The sequence below is a fragment of the Sturnira hondurensis genome, unplaced genomic scaffold, assembly GCF_014824575.4.
Source record: "Sturnira hondurensis isolate 20B ecotype Veracruz unplaced genomic scaffold, ASM1482457v3 Scaffold0009314, whole genome shotgun sequence".
Lineage (NCBI taxonomy): Eukaryota > Metazoa > Chordata > Mammalia > Chiroptera > Phyllostomidae > Sturnira > Sturnira hondurensis.
Genome location: NW_028081945.1, coordinates 1,981,460 through 1,995,774, shown reverse-complemented (window position 1 = coordinate 1,995,774; position 14,315 = coordinate 1,981,460). Strand labels below are relative to the sequence as shown.

General features: G+C 37.1%; 1 protein-coding gene across 2 annotated transcripts in view; it reads left to right on the top strand.

Annotated features, from left to right (window-relative positions):
* The window catches only part of LHFPL3 (LHFPL tetraspan subfamily member 3), a 609,574-nt gene that overhangs the window by 103,195 nt on the left and 492,064 nt on the right, over positions 1-14,315 (top strand). The window lies entirely within an intron of this gene.

Sequence of the window (14,315 nt, the reverse complement as noted above, 5' to 3'; positions counted from 1 at the left end):
ATGGCCATTTGCATTGTCATCTTCGTAGAAATGTCTATTCAAGTGGAGTTATTTGCATTTTTGCTTTGAGTTGTAGGAGTTCTTTATATATTGTACATCTTAGATATTAAAGCCTTATCTTGCCGCAGCCCGCTGCAGCAAGGGTGGTCACGAGGTGAGGCGAGGGACTTAATTAAAAGAATGGAGAGGACCAAGTGCTCTGCTGGCAAATGGCAAATTTATTCAAGGAACAGCTGTCTTATATACAAACTGTTAATGCCTAAAGCAAGACTGCAGGGAACTAGAAACAATGTTGTTTTTCAAAGTTCGTGCACTCCCTTAAGCTATCAAAAGAGCAAGAAGTTCTCATAACTATCTTGGAACATGACACCTGCGCCAGAGTCTTGTTGTGTCCTTCAAGGCTGGGAACTAGAAGGTTAGGAAAGTGTCAAGGTACCCGCCGGCTCCAGGGACCAGAAACCAAGCTCATCCACCATTCTCACAGTGGAGAACTCTGTCCTTGGTCCCCTTATGGCCTGGTGGGCCCCCACATTATCTGTTTCAATTCTTTTCAGAAAATTTTAGTTTATTGTAATTCTTCTCCATGTCAGCTTATATATGTGTTGACATGAAGCTTTGGTACAAGGATTCTTACTTTTTAAAATGTAAAAATAATAGCATTATATGTTGAGTTGAATTGAATGAGGAATTTGGGGGCCCAAGGGAAATAGTGTACAACATCTAGAAAAAATATCTAAAAGAGTAGATTGGTAAGGTTTTGTGAACCATTACCATTCTATGAGGTAATTTTTAACTAGGCACCTAGATTTGTAGCTTACTAAGTAGAATGTGGGTTTTTAGGTTGATGAGTCTCTGAGATGGTTCTGTAGTCTGGATGCCACCTGACCAGCTAATGTTAGCTAGATTATTTAATTGTGTGTTTATTAAACTTGTTTTCTCTGGCAATGTATTGTACCTTTTTAAAATGTCTCCTTGGCAAACTGCTGAATTTGGGTTGCTGATTATTTTTTAAAGTACATCACTAGGGCTTCCAAAGATTACTACTTACTTTGCTCTAGCACACCAAAAATAGGGCTCCCTTACCTTGGGACTTCACTGCACTCCTACCATAGCTGCTTTTGATTTTTAAGCCTAATTCTTTATTTTTGTAACATTTGGAATTACCCTTTGGAGTGATTATCATAGGTGAACTAGTGGTTGCTGATTGAACTCTGAATCCCCTCATTGATTTGGGTTTATTTTGGAGAGTACCAACAATTTATACCTGACAGTTGGTGACCATGTCAAGACCCCATTTTCAGATAGTGCAGTTAGGGTAATTTAAGAGATCAAAGAAGGTGGCAGAAACTTGAGTGATTTTGTGGTCCTGTGTAGCCACTGAAGCAAGCAGAAAACAGGTAAGATATAGCCCTAACCCTGCCCTCAAAGTGAATAGCATCACACAATACTAGCATTCCCCAATGCCACCCAACGTACAGGATCACACCCACACTCTTCCTCAGAAGAGACAGGAGGGGTCCATGACCATTATTTTCAATGTATAGATGTTTGGCCTTCAGGGTCTGTTTTCTTCTATGAACCCTAATCATATTGTGACTCTCTATCAGCACTGGAGGATAAAAGCACCATTAGATGTCTTGGCATGACCTCTTCTGCCCACCAGATCTATCATTCATAGATCAGGCAAATGGCTCAGAAATGCCAGGAGAAATTTCAGAAGCATTCAAAACAAAAGGAATGGAGGTTGACCCCAGGTGCTTCCCTCCAACCAACAAGGATATGTAGTTAATTCCAGAGCAGCTCTGACTCTTGGCCCCTTGGTACATAGTCTAAGTGAGGAGTCTGGCATCCCACCTCCATTTTAGACTAAGGCTGTCCTGCTGTAGGTGGTCCTCCTGGTCCACACTTCCATAGGTTGTCTGTGAAGTGATCAGAGAGATTTGTCTTTTATCAGAAAAAAAGAGAATGAGTATATTTCTTTTCAGAATTAAAAGAGTAATAATGGAGCATACATAGAGCATGACAGAAATTATAATGATAAAAAGATAATTAATCAAAAGATGATTAAGCATCTGGATGAACTTATTGAACTAAAATGTAGATTAATGCACTATTTATCCCCCCAGCGGTTGATCATTATCACATAATATGTATTGTTTGCAAATTAACACAATCTTTGGACATTTTATGGAGGGTTGGAAAAGTATCAATTTACATGCAGTTAAATACATTTTCTGAAAATAGATTTCTTTGGTGAGTTTTCCTTCTCAAAGATGGTTCACTACAGTGGAGAGACATACCAGCCAGGGGCCATTCCTAACCAGCAGAGTAGCTGTAACATGCCTGCAGAGCGACTTCATCATTTATTAAGGAAATCCATGCATGGTGACTCTGGCCAGGTGCACATCCTTGTAGTAAGCAAACAGTGAAATTGGGTTTTTTGAGTTGTCGGGACAATAACATATGTGTCATTTAAACAAGTGCCAGGTTTTGCTTACTCTGAAATTCCTTGAACTAGTGTTAACTGACAATTACTTTTTGCATGTGGTAGAAGGCACTCTTCAGTATTTGTAGACAATTGTTGTATATGGATTTTGTTCAAAAGAATTTTAAATTTTAATTTTATCTGAGAACTTCTACTGTTTGGTTATAGAATAACTTCTGTCAACCCTGCATTGTTCTGTTTCAGTAATTTTAAACCATTGTGCCTAAGTGGAGTTCATCATGTTTATTGAATTATAAATATGACTCAGTAGGATATAACTGCAAAGAATTTGATTTGGGTAGCTTGGTATTTTTTAAAAGAATATAATAGATATGGGAACCTTTCTTATATTTGTTAATTTGAATGTATTCTATAGTTGATCTAAATTTTCTATTGCCTAGGCAGTTTTTGGTTTGTTTATTTGTGATAATTATTTTTGTTTTTAGTACCATTGGTCATCTGACCAAGATGTGGTGGTTCTGTGTATCTGTTTGTTCTTGGCAACAAAGAACACTTATGTTATTAAAACACAGGTTGGTGTTTTATAGAATTGAACAATCAGTTTTCCAAGCTTCATAAATAGGGAAACGGTATAAAATAATGAATAAGAGCATTGGTTTGTGAATCAGAGTTCGTGAGTCTCACTGAAGCTTTCTTTCTTAGTAGGTGAGTCCTTGAGCAAGCTACTTAATCTTTCTAATATTTGGTTTTATCTTTGTTTACTGGGGATAATAAGAGAATTTACCTTATGGGTTTGTTGTAAAGAATAAATGAATAATTCATTTAATGTAGGTCTTGGCACACAGTAAATTTTCCATAAACTTTTGTCATTTTATCTATTAACGTTCTCACAAGCTTGAGAAATGGTGCCTGTCCCTAGAGTCAATTCTCCCTTATTTGGTTACTATATTTATTTTAAGGAAGTGACATAAAATGTCCAGACTTCTAGCCTAGTGCTTCCTCTTTTATATAGATATCTTTTTTCTTTTATAATACTCAAATTCATATCTAGGCAAAGTTTAAGATATAAAACCTAGACACAGTCAATTTCATTGTTTTATAAGTCTTTTGAAAAGGTGTTTTGCCCATTGTAATACTCCACCAATGTTTTTGGATCTGACCCCTTTTAATATCTTTCTTGCAGTTTAATAGCAGCAAAGCAGAAAGAGAAACAAAACCATTTGCTTGTCCTCTGGTTTAATCTGAACCTCTAGACCCTGATCCATAAAACAGGATATTTCATCTTCTGCAGGAAGTGCTAATGGAAGTCAAGTGTTATAAGACACTGTTTTTTATCACCAGGAAGGTTTATTAGTCAATGTGTTCACAGAGGAATACAGGGTAATTGGACAAAGCTGGATATTTATTTGATAAAATGCCTTGCAGGTCAGTTTCTATGAATTTTCCTCAAGAGATCTGGGGATTATTTCAAAAATAAAAAAATTCTTTGGAGACTTGAGAAGTAAGTTTCAGTAGAAATTGAATTATCCCAAAAGTGAAAAAAAATTCTTTGGACTTGAGAAGTAAATTTCAGTAGAAGTTGTCTTAAGGGAAATCAGTTCTGTTTGTGTTTTCTGCTCTCTGGTCATTTGAAATGGCCTCTTTCATTACCAGAGGACGGAGCCAGGTAGAAAAACAAAGATAAAAACACAATCACTGAAGATATGTCCATCAGAAGATCATCCAGAGCTATATATATTCTTTCTTTATGCATAAATTTGTTGGGCAGGAAGAGTCTTCAACAGAATTGTTTGTAGATCATAGTTATATTTCACATTCATGTCACATCTAGGTCTTGGCACTGTTAGAGTATTAACTTTTTTTTCCTAATTTTATCACCTTTTTAAAAACTATCAATTACAAAATAATATGCTCTGATTAACTATACTAATAGATAAGTAAATTCTTAAATTTAGGATATTTTTAGTTTTCAGAAGCACAGAACAACTGTCATATTAAGAGCAGCATTGAAATCTGAAGTTGTTATTTTGCTTTTTCTATTCTTTTTTAAAAATATATTTTATTAATTATGCAATTACAGTTGTCTCATTTCCCCCTTTATTCCCCTCTACCCTGCACACCCCTCCCACCCAAATCCCCCCTTTTAATTTATGTGCATGTGTCATAAGTTCTGTAGCTTCTACATTTCCCACACTATTTTTGCCCCCCCTGTCTATTTTCTCCCTACTGTCTATGCTACTTATTCTTTGTACCTTTTCCTCCTCTCTCTTCCTCCTCCCACTCCCCTGTTGCTAACCCTCCATGAGATCACCATTTCTGTGGCTCCACTCTTTATCTAGCTGTCCACTTAGTTTGCTTTTGTTTTAGGTGTGGTGGTTAATAACTGTGAGTTTGCTGTCCTTCCACTGTTCATATCTTTATCTTCTTTTTCTTAGATAAGTCCCTTTAACATTTCATATAATAAGGGCTGGGTGATGATGAACTCCTTGAACTTGACCTCATCTGAGAAGCACTTTATCTGCCCTTCCATTCTAAATGAAAGCTTTGCTAAATAGAGCAACCTTGGATGTAGTCCTTGCCTTTCATGACTTGTAATACTTCTTTCCAGCCCCTTCTTGCCTGCAAAGTCTCTTATGAGAAATCAGCTGACAATCTGGTGGGACCTCTTTTGTAGGTGACTGTCCCCTTATCTCTTGCTGCTTCTAGAATTCTCTCCTTCATTTTAGTCTTGGATAGTGTAATTATGATGTGCCTTGGTGTGTTCCTCCCTGGGTCCACCTTCTTTGGGACTCTCTGAGCTTCCAGGACTTTCTGGAAGTCTATTTCCTTTGCCAGATTGGGGAAGTTCTCCTTTATCATTTGTTCAAATAAGTTTTCCACTTGTTGCTCTTCCTCTTCTCCTTCTGGTACTGCTATGATTCAGATGTTGGAACATTTAAAGATGTTCTGAAGGTTCCTAAGCCTCTCCTCATTGTTTTGAATTCTCATTTCTTCATTCTTTTTTGTTTGGTTGTTTCCTTCTTCATTCTGGTAATTTTGCTTTTGGGTTTTGATTACAACTCACTAATACATTTTATTCTTTTCCTACAGCTACTTTTCTAGTGTATTATATAATTAAATGTAAAGTTACATTGAGGTTGGGTCTCAAACTGCAGAGTATGGGATCTTGCTGATATTTTTGGGGTGGACACTAGGAAGAAGCTAGGTTCTTTCTCTAAAAACACCAGTGATAACTTACTTTACTTCCCACAAGTAAATTGAGCCCTTCTGGTACTGATTCCCAGGTGGGTGGTTTTTTGTACATTCTAGGAACCTGTGAATCTTTCCAACAACTCTCCTGTGAGGCTGGGCATTTCTCCTGCTGCCTCAACTCCCACAGGTATTTTCAATCAGGAGTTTTGAGGCTTTATCTCCCCACCCTGGAACCCTAGGTTGCACCATCTGTCTTGTTCCCCAGTTGTTCCTCCTGGTTTATCTGCATGTAAAGTGGGACCACTGCCTCACCTGGTCTGCCAGCCACCACTTCACCCACCCCGGTCCTCCAGTTGCCACCTTGCCGGGAGTCCTTTCTGGCCTGGCTGCCCATCTCCTCCCCTCCTACTGGTCTGGATGAATGTTTTTTCTTTAACTCCTTGGCTGTTGGACTTTCATACAGTTTGATTTTCTGACAGTTCTGGATATTTTTTGTTTTTAAAATTTTTGTTATTCTTTTCTTTTTGGTATTGTGAGGAGGCAAAGTGTATCTACCTATGCCTCCATCTTAGCAAGAAGTCCTTAAATGCAAACTATTGAACAACCTAAGTGAACTATAGAATTGCAAGTTTCTTACCTTCAAGAATTTTTTCATCTAATTGGTCTTATAAGTCAAAAAGTCAGTCAGATTCTTTATAAAGCAAGCCCACCAATGGTCTCTAACTTTTCAAATCCAATGGTATTTACTTTTCTTTTTTAAATTGAGATGTAATTGATATATAACATTAGTATAGTTTCAGACGTACAACATAACAACTTGTTACACATGTATTTTGAAAAATAATAGTGATAATAAATCTAGTTAACATTCATCACCATATATCAGTTTCAATTTTTCTCTTATTTTCTTGTAATGAGAGAATTTTTTTAAAGATTTTATTTATTTATCTTTTAGAGGGGAAGGGAAGGAGAGAGAAATATCAATGTATGGTTGCCTCTGGTGTGTTCCCTGCCAGGAACTGGCCTGCAACCCAGGCATGTGCCCTGATTGGGAATCGAACCGCGATCCTCTGCTTTGCAGGCCCATGCTCAATCTGCTGAGCTACACCAGCCAGGGTTAATGAGAGAATTTTTGAGTCATCTTATGATGAGATCTACTTTCTTAGCCACTTTCAAATATATAAGATGGTATCACTAACTATGGTCTCCATACTGTACATTACATCTCAAGGTACAGTGACATTATCTTAGTATTGTTTTCTTTAACTGTCTGTAGTGTTTAGCACCAGTGACTGCTCCTTATTCTGGAAACCCTAGACTGTTAGTCCTCTTGCTTTTTTTACTTCTATATTCCCTAAATAGAGATTTTCAGGTTCACATCTTAAGCATTTTCTACTCTCTCTGAAACATTTTTAATGCTTTAAAAATATTACTTTGGCTTCCAGCTAAGATGGCAGAGTGGGTAAATGCTGTGCTCCCCTCCTCCCATGACCAGATCAGAATTACAGCTAAACTACGGAACAACCATGATTGAGGACCACCTGAAGTTTAGCTGAACAGAAGTTCTACAACTAAGGATATAAGGAAGAAGCTACATTAAGGCTGGTTGGAGTTGGGGAGATGCAGAACAGGCTGGTCCTATATTCACATACAAATTAGGGGGAAGGGAAGTTATCTCAGCTGTGTAGGTCCTCCCTGAGGAGCAAGGGGTCCCTGCATCATACCAACCTCCCAGTCCAGAGTTCCAGTGCTGGGAAAAGAAGTCTTCATATCTTTTGGCTGTGAAAAGCAGCAGACTGTGATTGAGTGACACAGGAGCTTCAGGAGTCCCAGGCATTCCTTTTAAAGAGCTCATGCAGGGACTCACTAACAAACTCACTGACTCTGAACTCCACTGCTGGGGCAACAGTTAGAAGGGCACTAGAGACATGAGAGAGGAACTGAATTGTCTGGCCTTAGGGTAAGAGATGGTGGAACATGTTTCCCAAACAGAAGTCATTGCTGGCAGAAGCCATTGTTTCTCTGTTAAGGCCTCCCCTACCCCAGCCTGCTGGCACCACATGTGAGTTTTCATTATCCTAGCTAGCATAATTTGCTTCACATTGGTGATTGCTTGAGATTTTTCCAAATTGAAGGACCACCTAGGCCATTGCTAATGCCTTTTTCATATAAATGACATGTCTTGGCTGATGCTATGGACTTTCCTAAAATCTCTCAAAGGTTCACAAACCCAAAGCACACAGAAACTGGCCTTGGTGTGCCCCATACTTCTCACTAAGCAATCCCACTTCCAGCAATAGTGGAAGCTAACCTCAGTTCCCAGCTTAGTCCCTCCCAGGCACCTATAAGCCTAGAACAAGTGGCAACCATCTACGGATCACTTTGTATCTCATATTAAGTGGACCCAGGCAAGGCACAGGCAGTGGCTGGCCTTGGCCTGCATCAGTACTTCCGTCAGGATGCCTCAGAACCAACACACCCAACGGCCAGCTTTAGGCTATACTGAAGCACCTCCACAAATGACACATCCAAAGGGGGAATTTGGCAGGCACCAGAGCACTGCTGAAGTGAATCCTGCTCTGTAGGTTCTCCCCTACACAACAGCTCCATCACTGTAGTCACAGCTAATCCTCATAACCAATTGGTCAGATGAGCAATCAGTTTCTTTGAAGTGTCAACAGCTATCAAGGCTCAGTACAATAAGAGGACACACACAACCCACAGAAAAAATACACCTGCTGTACCCGCTCAGATTACCAGGGAGACTGAGCCACTGAGCACCACAGGACACCTACTACATAAGACCACTCTACCAAGCCTGGGAGATATAGCAGCTCTACATCATACATCATAGCACAGAGAAGCAGGTGAAATGAGGAGGCAAAGAAACATGTCTCGATTGAAAGAACAGGACAAGATTCCAGAAAAAGAACTAAAAATGGAGACAATCTACCAGATGCAGAGTTCAAAGCACTTGTTGTAAGGATGCTCAATGATCTTGATGAGAGCTTCAAAAAAGAGATAGGGAAATAAAAATGGAGATAGAAAACATACATAAGAACCAGTTAAAATGAAGAATATAATAACTGAAATGAAGACTACATCAGAGGGATCGACAGATTAGGTTAAGCAGAGGATCAAATCAGTGATTTGAAAGGTAGGGTAGCAAAAAACACCCAATCAGAAAAGAAAAATAATCCAGAACATTAAGATAGTTTAAGGAGCCTCTGGAACAACACCAGGTGTACCAATATTTGCATTATAGGGAGATCAGAAGAAGAAGAGAGAGAACAAGGGATTGAAAATCTATTTGAAGAAATAATGAAGGAAAAGTCCCCTAACCTGGAGAAGAAAATAGACATACAAACCCAAGAAGTGCAGAGTCTCAAACAAGATAAGCCCCAAGAGGCCCACACTGAGACACAGCATAATTAAAATACTTTAACCAAAGGTTAAAGACAAAGAAAAAAAATAAAAGCAGAAAGAGAAAAGCAGTTAGTTACATACAAGGGAGTGCCCAGAAGACTGTCAGCTGATTTCTCAACAGAAACATTTTTAGCCAAAGAGATTGGGAAAAAATATTCAAAATGATGAAAAGCAAGAACCTACAACCAAGATTACTTTACCCTGGAAAGCTATCACTTAAAATCAGAGGACAGAAAAAGAGCTTCCCGGACAAGAAAAAGCTAAAGGAGTTTATCACCACAGAACCAGTATTACAAGAATGTTAAAGGGGCTTCTTTAAAAGTAATAATATAAAAATATGAATAATGGAATGGCAATAACTACATATATATCAATGATTACTTTAAATGTAAATGGATTAAGCACTCCAAACAAAAGACATAGGGTAGCTAAATGGATATTAAAATAAGAACCTTACATATGCTGTCTACAAGGGACTCACTTTAGGTTGAAAGACACACACTGCCAGAAAGTAACGAGATAGAAAAAGATTTTTCATGACAGTGGAAATGAAAGAAAGAAAGCCATGATAGCAATAATTACACCAGACAAAAACAGGCCTTAAAGTGACTATACCAAGAGACAAGGAAGCATCTAGAAATTTCACTTCTGAATATTTATCAAAGAAACTGAAAACACTAATTTGGAAAAGACATATCCACTCATTTGTTCATTACAACATTAATTATAGTAGCCAAGAAATGGAAGCAACCAAGTACCCATCAATAGATGAATAGATGAAGAAGAACTGGTGCACATATACAATGCAGTATGACTCATCCTTCAAAAAGAATGAAGTCTTACCATCTGCAACAACATGGATGGACCTAAAGGCTATTATGGTAAGTGAAATAAGTCAAACAGAGAACAGATTCGCGGATACAGAGAACATTTTGGTGGTGGCAATATGGAAGCCGTTTTAGGGGAATGGGTGAAAAATGTGAGGGGACTAAGAAGTACAAATGTGTAGTTAAAAAATAGTTGTGGGTATATACAGCACAAAGAATATATTTGATAATACTGTAATAACTATGATGTCAGAAGGGTATTAGAGTTATCAGGGTGATCACTTCATAAGTTATATAAATGTTTAACCACAATGTTGTATCTCTGAAACTAGTATATTGTATGTTAACAATACTAGAATGTAAAATATTTGAAAAAAATTTAAATTTATATCTTTCTATTAGTCAATTTAAGTAGATGAAAATATTCACTTATTTTAAAGTAGATATTCAGGACATGTGCAATTCAATGTTGGACTGTATAAAATTAGTTTTTTGTAAATCAAAATGGTCAAATATTGGCATTTTTTTTCTTTTTCTCTTGTATTTTTATTTTTTCCTCCACCACTATATAGAAAATCCATCTTCAGCTGCATGAATTGGGATATGATTTACCTTTAGGCTTTCCAATACATTTTAATGAAAAAAATCTTATTTTCAATTAAATTGATTTACTTTGATGTTATATTCTCCTCCTCAAGTCAATTGGGTAACTTCCATTATAATTAATATGTTACAAATATTGCAAAACAAGATGGTATCCTTGAGGTTTTTTTAGCAAAATAATTCAATGGAATCATGAATTTAACTGATAGGCTGTATTGTCTTCTGAGGTGCATTGAATAATGAAAAAGATAGGAAAATTCTTCTATTTCTTTTACTTTTTTTTTCAGTATGTAGTTTATTCATTTCTGTCTGTGGTGCCAGGGTTAGAAATAATTGTAGCCAAATTTCAATGTCTCACCCTGTAGCAGGTTCATCTCCTTCCTTGGCAGGCACAGATGGTACTTTATATGATGACTCTATAATTACTCAGTTTTGGTAAACACTCATTATTTAACCAATATAGCAAAATGGGTCCTTCAGAACCATCACACTGCAGTTCATCAAGTAAATAGTGATTTAGCCATTTTCATAAAAAATGTTATTTCATTGATAGCCTGTCAATCCACAGTATTCAGCTAATTCCCTATTGCCCTTTATGAGTATTTTGGAACCTCTTTTTGACAAGCATTACTACACTGTATGAAAACTATACAGTGTTCTATTTTAAAGTAAAAGTCACTTAGTGTGATTGTTTTTATAGATATTTCCATTATGAACAGTGTCTCAGTGTTAAAGATACTGACACAATGCCCTGACTATTAATGTGAATTGGTTTAATGAAAAGAAAATTATTTGACTGCCTTTAATAAATGAAAAGAAATGATTCCTTTTATGACAATCCATACAGAATTTAGGCCCTTTCAACGTTTTTCTTAATCATTTAAATCTGGAATAATTTAGTGACAGAATTATAGAACCCATTTAAGAAGATACACTGAATCATCTGTCTAGTGCTGCTGTCTAGAACCAGGTGTGCACTGGTGAATCTGAGCTTTGATACAAATACAGTTGGTTTCACAAAGATGCCTTTCTAATTAAAATTAAGATAATGTCTGTACTTATTTTTCAAAAGGTTCCTTTCCTTCAGGATAAAATTACAGTGGGGTTTGAATATTTTTTCCTGAGGAAAAAGACTTAGAATTAGGCTCAGAAGTCAAAAAGATAATTGTATAGAGGCAGTGACAGGGAATCTTTACTTATTTGTTTTTGCGGTGATGCATCATGCAAGAACTTCTAACAAAGCAATGCATTAGGATGTAGACAGTGCTCCTACCTGCTGTACTGAATTTTTTTTCCTGAGAGACAAAATTAGCTGCATTGGCACACTGTGGTTCTGGGCCTTGGTGAAAAGTGTCATACTGTCTCATGCTTCTTCCTTTCATAGCATGATATATATATTGAGCTCAGGTATGACATTCTAAATATATTTAACAAATTTCTGTAGGGCACAGAAGTAGGGATTTAGAATGGAATTATGCACATGAAGACTTCAGAATGGAATCCCACAAACCACATCAGGCCTTGCTGCATTCAATAATTCTAGAAGAACAGGGCAAAGAGTAAAATCTTGCTTACTCATCACATATGAATTAATAGCGGTTCATATCTCAATGTATTTCTTTAGGCATCAGTGTGAGGATTTGCCTTAATTCATTTATAATTCTTGAGAAAATTTCTTCAATCCACCTTGCTAATCAATATGTAAATTGAACAGGCGGAACTGAGTTTGAGGACATAATGCTTTTCTCCATGATTTTTTCCCATCATCACTTGGGATGACAATGTCTTCACACTCCACCTTCTCTCTTCAGCTAGTGACTCTAGGTTGTCTTCCCTAAGAATGCTAAATGTTAGTAATATTTTCTATCTTGGTTGACCACTTGTTTGATAATCAGAGGTGTCTGCCTGGATTCTGTTGGTTGGTGACACAAGAAGAGGACAGTTCCTTAACACTTCGGCTGCTTCCCCCAGCTCATACAACTTTCTGGCTTCGTTTTCACATTTTCATCTCTCATTTGAATAGAAATATTCAAGAAGAGGGAACAAACAAAAACCTTATGAAGGCTACGGTATGACAGTTCATTTTGTTTTTTTGTTTTTATTTCTCTTTCCCCCTCAGAAACATCTGTTGTCTTCTGAGTTTTCCTGAGTATTCTCAGGAAAAAAAAAATTTTCCCAAACCTGTCAGAAAAATCTAGAGGCTAGGGAGAGGCAAAGAAAATAAGTGGAAGAAAAAAATTGTTTTACTTATGGAGATTGGCAACAAAAGTGCCACCCTTAACATTAAAAGTCCTTTGTGGCTTCTGAATTTTAAACAGTGCCTTTTAAAAAGTAGTTGACAGGAATGAAGTTACCTTTCTAGATAGAAACAGGCTCACTGCTTATGTTCCTGAAACCCTCCACTAAAGTCAAGTTGTGGTAAATAAAGCAGACAATCACAATGTGTTCTAAGATTGGTCCTCACCTGTAAGAAATAAGAACTATTGTCATTGGATGCTCAGAACTAGGACTCTGCTGGTTCCTGTTTGACTTACATCATCTCACCTGCCACAAATTGCAGCTGTCCACTGTGTCAAGAGGTAGTATCCATAACATAAGAAAAAGCAAGAGTCCACATGCAGGCCTGGACTCTAATCACAGCTCTATTATCTATTAGTACCTTGTAGACAAGTAACTTAACCCCTGTGAGGCTCGGTGTCCTTAGCTGTAAAATGGGGGATAATAACTCTATTCAAGATTATTGGGATAACTCAATGAGGTCATGTATACAATGCACCTGACCCAAGTCCCCCACATAGAATGAGCTCAATCAATTTTTGTTTTCTTCCCTACCACATTGCCTTCCTAACCCAAGTGCCGCTCCTCTGCTTTCACTAAAAGAGCATGAGGGACATAATTGCCTAACTTCAATTCTTTAATTCCTATATAGCCCATACATAAAGGTATAAAATACTTGTAAACCCTGTCCCTTGGTCTAGTCTTTGGTCTCTATGAATGCTGAATGAAAAGGAAACAAAGTATGAAACCTCCTTCTTTCATCTCTTTTTATTAGCTGTAATCAATTAGCCAGCATCTTTCTTCACTGTGCCTCCATGATTTTGCCTCAGGGTCCTCAATATTTTTTCTTTTAAATAGTTTCATTTAATCTTGGTGCACAAACTAGCTATGGATCGCAATTTTTTAATTCATCACTAGTATCAACATTGACTTCTGGCAGTCCTGTTCACCAAAAATTAATCTTGTTATGTAAAATGCACATTAATTAGCATTTTGCATTTAATAAGTTTTGGGTGATGAAGAAAATTGTCTCATTGAGAAAAAATGCTTATTTCAGGTCAAAATGTGCAAATTAGTTTATTCACCACCAATTGAAAAGTTTCTGATCTTAAAATTTAGACAACGTATGGCAAGTACTTTAAAAAACAGAATCTAAAACATGAATCAAAAAATATAAAAAGAGGGAGCCCTGGCTAGTATGGCTCAGTTGGTTAGAGTATCATCCCATAAACCGAAAAGTCATGTGTTCAATTCCTATCAGGGTACCTGCCTAGGATACAGGTTTTGTCCTGGTCTGGGCTCGTACAAGAGGCAACCAATCGATGTTTGTCTCTCACACTGATGTTTCTCTCCCTCTCTCTCTCCTTTCCTTCCCCTCTATCTAAAATCAATAAGCATATCTGCAGGTGAGGATTTTTTTAAAAGAAAGATTTGGACCTTGAATTTTATATTAGTACTAATTTCTCTCAAACTACTAAGAATTAGCAGCTTAAGACAATGACAAAGTATATTTTTATAAGATTGTACAAATATTTAGATTATTT